Genomic DNA, 7,937 nt, shown 5'->3' with positions numbered 1-7,937 from the left:
TGCTACCCCCAGAGGCTCCTTGTTCACTCCCCTGGACCATACTCTTCCCTACTCCCATGGACTGCACTCCTCCCTCCTGGTTCATTCCCCAGAACACATTCCTCCCTCCTCCTTCCTGGCTCACTCCCCTGGACCACACACCTCCCTCCTGGTTCACTCCCTGGACCACACTCCTCCCTCCTGGTTCATTCACCGGACCGCATTCCTCCGTCCTCCTTCCTGGCTCACTCCCCTGGACCACACACCTCCCTCCTGGTTCACTCCCTGGACCACACTCCTCCCTCCTGGTTCACTCCCTGGACCACACTCCTCCCTCCTGGTTCACTCCCTGGACCACACTCCTCCCTCCTGGTTCACTCCCTGGACCACACTCCTCCCTCCTGGTTCACTCCCTGGACCACACTCCTCCCTCCTGGTTCACTCCCTGGACCACACTCCTCCCTCCTGGTTCACTCCCTGGACCACACTCCTCCCTCCTGGTTCACTCCCCTGGACCACACTCCTCCCTCCTGGTTCACTCCCCTGGACCACACTCCTCCCTCCTGGTTCACTCCCTGGACCACACTCCTCCCTCCTGGTTCACTCCCTGGACCACACTCCTCCCTCCTGGTTCACTCCCTGGACCACACTCCTCCCTCCTGGTTCACTCCCTGGGCCGAACTCCTGCCTCCTGTTTCACTCGCTTGGCCGAACTCCACCCTCCTCCCTCCTGGTTCACTCTCCTGTGTCCCCACGCCTCTCTCCTGGTTCACTGCCCTGGGCCCCCACACCTGCCTGCTGGTTCACTGCCCTGGGGCCTCATGCCTCCCTCCTTGTTCACTCCCCTGAGCCTCCACTTCTCCCTCATAGTTCACTCCCCAGGGCCCCCACTCCTCCCTACTCCCCTGGGCCACATTCCTCCCTCCTGGTTCACTCCCCTAGGTCCCCACTCCTCCCTCTTGGGGGTGTGGTAGTTTCTGCTGTGCTTGTGCCAGCACGATAAGGCTGAGTGGTAGCTCCAGGGCTATGGCTGCTCACGCAGCTGTGGCGTTAGTGCAGAGAACTGCGGGGATGCAGCTGCCCTTGTTGTGATGCTTCGAGTGTCACAGTCGGTATGGGAAACTGGGTGGGACGTGGATGTCCCAGGAAGGGACAGGAGCCTCCCCTCAGCCTCTGTCAAACACTTCTCAGCCAGGCATGGTGGCTCATGCCTGTAATCCCAGCCCTTTGGGAGGCCGGGGTGGGTAGATCACCTGAGGTCAGGAGTTGGAGACCAGCTTGACCAATGTGGTAATTTTTGACACATTAAGGATTAAGGAAAATGACTCTCACTCGTTTGCCTTGCTTTTTAATTGATGATTGGTGTAGCCCAGTAGTCTGAACTTGTTAAGCAACCATTCTTACTGAAAGACTAATGTTTAAAAGTCTCTTCCTCTGGACACGTCTTTGGCTGCTGTAATCAAATGCAATGTAATCAAATGCAATGTAATCAGCACTGGTTAATGGCTTTCCTTGTTTGGCTAACAAATGCTCCTCAGAAACTTTGGTTTCTTGTTATTTTCATTTATAATTATGTTTTAAGCCTTCTAATTCTTCTAGCTTTCCTGCGAGTTGGGAATAATTGTGATGGGTGCTTAGTTTGGGATGTTGACGTATACTCTATGCCCAGCTACTATGCCATTGTGTGAACACTGATTTGTCACTTTCTCATGAAGACTGATTTCACCTAGTTTGGTAAATTCTATTAATTTTAAGGAAGGGGGTGGAATGCAACTGCTGTTAGGAGGCTCTTTTAACGATCGGGGAAATGTTGCCATGATTATTACCGTTACAGAAGGAACATACAAATACGTGCTGCCTTCAGTCATGATGAATATGTAAGTCCGCGTCTGTGACTGCAGAAAACAGCAGCCCCAAATCTTAAAATCGTGTGGATGCACCAAGCCCATGTGCAGGGCACTGTGGAGCAGCCTGGGTTAGCCGAAGTTGGCCCACAAGCCCTGAGGGATGGTGTCTGAGTTATGATAAGGCTCTGACTTGGGATTAAACAGACCTCCAAATACTGTGATATTCTAAACAAAGACATAATACTGCCCAGGGAGCCCAGTGGGCACCTGTAGGCAGTGTAGGTGAGAAAAGGTTCCAAAGAAGATTCCTGCAGCTCAGCTAGGAGGATTCTGTAAGGCAGTAGACACATCAATGTTCATATGGGAGTGTTGAGCTATATTCATTCCTTTTAAGCAGCCAGGCTTGTGTGTGTTTTTAGGGGCACTCACATGGTGCCCCTTCCACCCTCACTGCTGGTTGTGCCTGTTTGATGTTGCGGATTTCTGTGTTAAGTGTGTCCACTCTCCAAATGTATCTCTGTCTCTAGAATATTTTAGAGTAGACCATTTATTGTTTAAACGCTTGCATTTAGTGAGGAAGAAATCTTTAAAACGGGCCATACAGACCCTGCTATAAATGTTGAACAATGGAATGTGTAATGTTTAACACGTAGTGTTTAAAGTAGAAGACAGTTTAATTTAGAAATCCTGTTGGAATGCCAGTTTAAATTACCACCATCCATATGCATATGGAAAAGAATGAGAGTGAATGTACAGAAATGGAATTTTCTCTGTTTTGTAGAGATTCTGTAATGTATCAGGTACAAGCCTCACTTCATGATTTAAATGCATGAAGCTGAAATTACAAAACTTGACAAAAACATGCCTTTGAATAGTGAGCCTTTATCCTCCTTGAAATAGTGATTCATTCACTAAAATGTCCACCTGCAACTTTGTCAAACACATTTGTTGCATTAGTTCTCAAGTGAGCTCAGTTTTCCAGACAGGGAGATGATTATTGCTTAAAGTTTGTCCTGATGATGTTGGTGAACAGGGAAAATCCTATGATGTGGATCCTCTGCGTGTGTTACACATCAGATGCGGCCTGCCCAACCCTCTGCCTGTAACTGGGAACCTTGACTGTCGGGATCATTGTAGAGAACCTTGAGGAAAGCAAAACAAAGAGCCTCTGGAGTAGCAAAAGATGTAGCTGATTTCATGCAGTAAAACTTACACATTTTTCTTTAAAATGCATCCTTCGGAACCTCAGTTTGCTGATTATTTTAGAATCACTGTAGTCTGCTGACAGCAGTCGTGGGAACAGGTGCGTGGCCTGGCTGGTGCAGGAGGGTCTCAGAGCGGAGCCACACTGCTGACACCAAAGGAGGGACTGGAGCCATCACGCTCGTGACTCATGCAGATGGCCTTGGCTGACCTCCAGAAGAGGAAACGTCAGTATCCAAGGAGGAAAAAGTCTATTAATTTCATGAGTGTTTGCCTTCACAATGGCTACAACCCTGAGTTTGTGGCACCTGCTGTCTCTGGAATGAGGAGTCTTCCCTTCCTGGCAGATAAGCTCTAGATGGGAACAGGAGCTGTGGTTGCTGGATTGAAGAAGTTTCCTTCTTGGGGAGGTGGCCTTTGAGCCTGACATGAAGGAAGCTGTGACTGGCGGGAAAGGGCCTTGGAGACAGTGTATTTACCAGGAGGGTCGGTGACTGAGAACCATCCTGTTCCGAGTGTTGCCATTCTGGTTCTAGAGTAAACTTGGGGAGAAACAACAGCCAAAAGCCTCGAGAAATATTCTGTGATGTTGATCACGTTTGGTAGATTTGTTGCTGAGACTCTGAAATGAGAAGCCCTGGAGGTGCAGGTCTATCAGGCCGTGGGACGTGGGACAGTTGCTGCTTCAGGGGTTGGAGTCCCCGTGCCAGAGGCTCACTCCTGCAGAGACTTTTGCACAGTAGGCAACTGCTGCCTCTGGTTGACTGTGAGTCCCCCAGATGAATACCCATGAAAGGTACCATGTCAGTAAAGAGTCAAACTCTGTGAAGCATTTGGAGATTTATTCTGAGCCAAATGAGTTACCATGGCCCTTGATACTACCCTCAGGAGATCCTACGAATGCATTCCCGAGGTGGTCAGAGCCCAGCCTGGTTTTATAGCTTTTAGGGAGACACGAGACAATCGATCAAATAAATGTAAGATGTACATGGGTTTGGTCTGGAAAGGTGGGACAACTGGAAGCAGGGGTGTCCAGGTCATAGGTAGATTCGAAAATTTCCTGATTGACAGTTGGTTAAGAGAGTTGTCAGATAAGGGGTTGTGGAGACCAAGGCTTTGTCATGTGGAGGAAATCCTCCAGGTAGCTTCGGAGAGAATAGATCGTAAATGTTTCTCATCAGACTAAGCGTCTAAGTTCTGTCTAATTCCAGAAGGGAGGTGGGGTGATGAGGCAAGTCCGACCCCCCAGCGATCATGGCCTGGACTAGTTTTTCAGATTAGCTTTGGAATGCCCTTGTCAAAAGCCGGGGCTGTTCAGATGGCCAAAGTGGTTTCGAATTCTAATGTTTTCACATCCAGAAAGTGATTGTGTTTTTTTCTGTGGATGACAGCCAGTGTGGTAATTAATATTTTATTAGCAGACTAATTTGAAAGTCAATGTGTTTTCAAGTGTGTTAATTATTAAATCATCAACAAACAGAGAAGGGCTTACTTTGAAACCAGCCTGAGACTCAAGAGGCTCGGCAAAGAAAATGATGGACTTGGGAGAACTGATTCACGTGTTTACTGCGCCAAGTTTCAGGCATTATGAGAAGTCTGTGCTGATACATTGTGACTTGAGAACTTAAATCTTTTTTTTCCTTTAAACGGTCAGCATTTCTGTCTCCTGTGTTTTGTCTTCCTGCTGTGGAGCACTTTAGGTTTGTGTTCACGTGGCGTTGTTCCCTGAACCACCGGCTTTGCGTCTCCTCCGTCCTGTCCGCCTTGATCGCGTCTTCCCCGCCCCGTGGGTTTTATCCTGAGGACTGTTCTCCGCTGTGTGGAGTGGAGGATCAGTGGACAATGGCTTTACCGACTCATTTTCTATGTAGCTCCCAGTTTCTCAAAATCATAATTGTCTTGGATTCCCTGTGAAACTGGGAGTCAGGCCTTGGGCACAGTGCTGGGTGGCCTTGGGTGCAGTACTGGCGCAGGAGGGAGAGATGAGAATAGGAAGGACGGGTTTGTCAGGGGAAGGAACCCTTTGCCGCATTCCTGTGTCTGTTTTAGGTTAAAGATGAATGGCCGGGTGGTGGGTGTCTCCCCTGCTGTGGCTGGACCTCGCTGTACTGAACCCTGAGCAGGGGCTCCAGGAGCTGCCTCCTGCCAGGCCGGGGCCACAGGGCTGGGCTGCTGCCTGTGGGGTGGGTTGTGAGGGCTCGTGCCAAGTTGCAAGGGACTGCACTGCTCCTGTGTGACCTGAGGGGCATGGGGGAAGCTGGTCTGTGCTCGTTACCTGGGAGAAGTTGAGCTCACCTGGGCCAGAGCCTCTGTGGACGTATTAAGGCAGAGGCCTGGAATTCCTGCTTTCCCCAAACAGCAAGAAAGCTCAGTGTTGCACCTGCTCTGAGATGCCCTCAGCAGCCATATATAGTTGACTTGAACATGAGGGAAGGTGCCAATTAACCCGGCTCTGTGGAGAGCATTGAGGAGTCCAGGCCCTGGGCCCCGGGCTTGGTAATATGTTCCTTCCTGAACAAAAAACAACAAAAGATCCCTGTGGTTGATGCCGACTGCGTGGGGTAGGACATGCCGAGCTTGCGTGGGGCTTGCCCCTGAGTTTCCTTGGTGCTCCTCCCAGCCCCCACGGACACCAGCCTTTCCAGGCCGAGGCTTGTCCTGTTTAGACCCTCGTTGGTGGGGTCTGTGGTCCTGGATCGAGGGCCCAAGCACTTCTTTCATGATTATAAATGATTCACCAGAGACACACGGCTGCCCCCAAACATCTCACGAGCATGAGATACAGCCAGTGTCGCCGCCGCAAGCTCATAATTCTCGTGGAAAGAGGAAATTTTACTTTTAATGTGCTCGTGAGACTCAGATGCAAATATTTAATTCCCGTTCAACTTTCAAGACCTTGAGAACCTCTGAGATTCCTTGAAAGCTGTTTCTTTGCCCCACGACTAACTCTCTTGTGGAAGGAGGCTGGGGTGGTCCGCGGGGTCTGGGGTCCTGCTGCGTTCTCCAGGATTCCTTAGGTTTTCAGCAGGTGGAGCTGATTGACTCTGACATTTCCATTATATTGTTCTTGTGTTGCCTCAGTTAACTTAGAATAATCAGTATTTACCAGAAATAATTGATGGTGAGATGGGAATTATTGGTGATTCCCTGACATAGATAAGTGTGTTACACAGTGTCTGATTTCTGAGATGTTGGTCCAAACCTTCTCAGCAACACACTTTGAAGGGTAGATTCCTGTGCAGGAGAAGCTGCTTTTCCCCGAGACGCGGTGGCGGCCCCTGCACTAGCATGGCAGGGTGGGTCTGTGACTGGGCAGGGCTGGACATGCTCCTGTCCGCCCCGGCGCCGGGCGCCCACCTCCGCACCACGTGTTTGTCGAGGGTTGCCTGCCTTTGTTCCCCCAGCTCGAACTCATAGAATGGTATACCTTCCTTGACACATTCCTGCATAGAGATGATTAGATCTGGGGGCTGAATCTCAATCTGACATGCATGTAGGTAAATTATTCACGTGAATGACTTGGGTCCTCCACGTTCAGGGTCAGGAGGCCCGGGGTGGGTTTGGAGACAGCTGCCTGGCCTCAGAAAGTTTCTCTCAGGGCCTGTTTCTTTCTCTAGCAAAGTAAATGATGCCTACCTCACGGGGCTTGACACACGCTCAGTACTCAGATGCTGTCTGGTCTTTATTATAGTTAGTATTTGGGGAACAGCGTGGCTGGTAAGAAAATGCATTATCTTTACAATTTATAGAATGTCACACAAGGCAAGCGTGAAACCGGGACTCTACCCTAATCTGAAGATGCTGGTGCTTACTCTTCTCCTTAAGCATTTTGTTGCAATTCTGGCGTGTGTCAGCCAAGTCATATGACGGCACCGCATGCGTGATGCCAGCTCAGTTACCTTGGAACGGGGAGCCTGAGGCTGCCAAGGAGCATCCCTCCTGCCTCCAGCCTTCGGCGGTTTCTCTCTCTCTATCCTTCCCTCTGTCCCTCCCTATCCCCCACTCCTCCTTACCACTCCTGATCCCCTCCCTAGCCCCCTCACTTACTCTACAACAGACACCCAGACTTTGACAAATCCCATCTGGGCCTATTGATCACTCGGCTGGGAAACCAGAGGGAAAGGGGCCCAGTTACTACAAAAATAGAGAATTGAAATAGAATGTGAGCTACTTTTGCATATTTTTTATTTTAATCTGAATATAAAAGGCAAGTATCAACACAAAATGGGTGCTAACTGCGCCACACAGCTCCAAGTCTGCCTTGTCAGGGCTCTGTGGCTTCCCACGCCCTGGCCTTCTCTATGAGCGTCTGGACATGCCGTGGCTGCGAAAGGAGCATTCAGTTATGGTCCTTTGAATGTTGCAGAGTCACGTTTAATAAAAATCTTCACGTTTACCCACAACCAAGTCTTCATTTAATAACAGGTACTGCAGGTCTCTGGGTGGCCTGAGCCTCTGTTTTAGAAGCAGCCACACCATCCCTGAGGGGCAGGTCTGTGTGGGCTGGCAGGCGGCTTGGTCCTTGGAGCACAGGGTGGACCTAACCCAGTCCTGGCATTGGGGGGGCCTTGCAGTTCTAGAATGTAGTGATGCAATCTGTGGCATAAATAAAAAGCCTCATGTGCCCCCATGAGAAGCTGGGGCTTCCCCTCAGTACTGTGGTGTGCTGTGTTTGTGATCATGCAGATGTAAAAGTGTGAGGGAGATGTCTAAAAACTAGGCTCCCAAAGACAGCCCTTCATGTCTGGTGCTTTCATGTGTGTATGTACACCTGTTTGACGAGTGTACACCTTCACGCGCGCACCTGTTTCATGCATGTACACCTGTTTGTGCATGTGCCTGTTTCGCACTTGTGCCTGCTTCGTGTGTGTATGTGCCTGGGCATTCACCTTGTATTGCATCATACGT

General features: G+C 49.9%; 1 long non-coding RNA gene across 1 annotated transcript in view; it reads left to right on the top strand.

Moving 5' to 3' along the window:
• LOC119621310 (uncharacterized) overlaps positions 1-7,937 on the top strand; it is a 73,180-nt gene that overhangs the window by 45,364 nt on the left and 19,879 nt on the right. The gene's annotated exons all lie outside the window — the stretch shown is intronic.

Source organism: Chlorocebus sabaeus, unplaced genomic scaffold, assembly GCF_047675955.1.
Source record: "Chlorocebus sabaeus isolate Y175 unplaced genomic scaffold, mChlSab1.0.hap1 unalloc_scaffold_644, whole genome shotgun sequence".
NCBI classification, from domain to species: Eukaryota; Metazoa; Chordata; class Mammalia; order Primates; family Cercopithecidae; genus Chlorocebus; species Chlorocebus sabaeus.
Note: the sequence above shows the minus strand (reverse complement) of the source record. Positions and strands in the feature narration are given on the sequence as shown.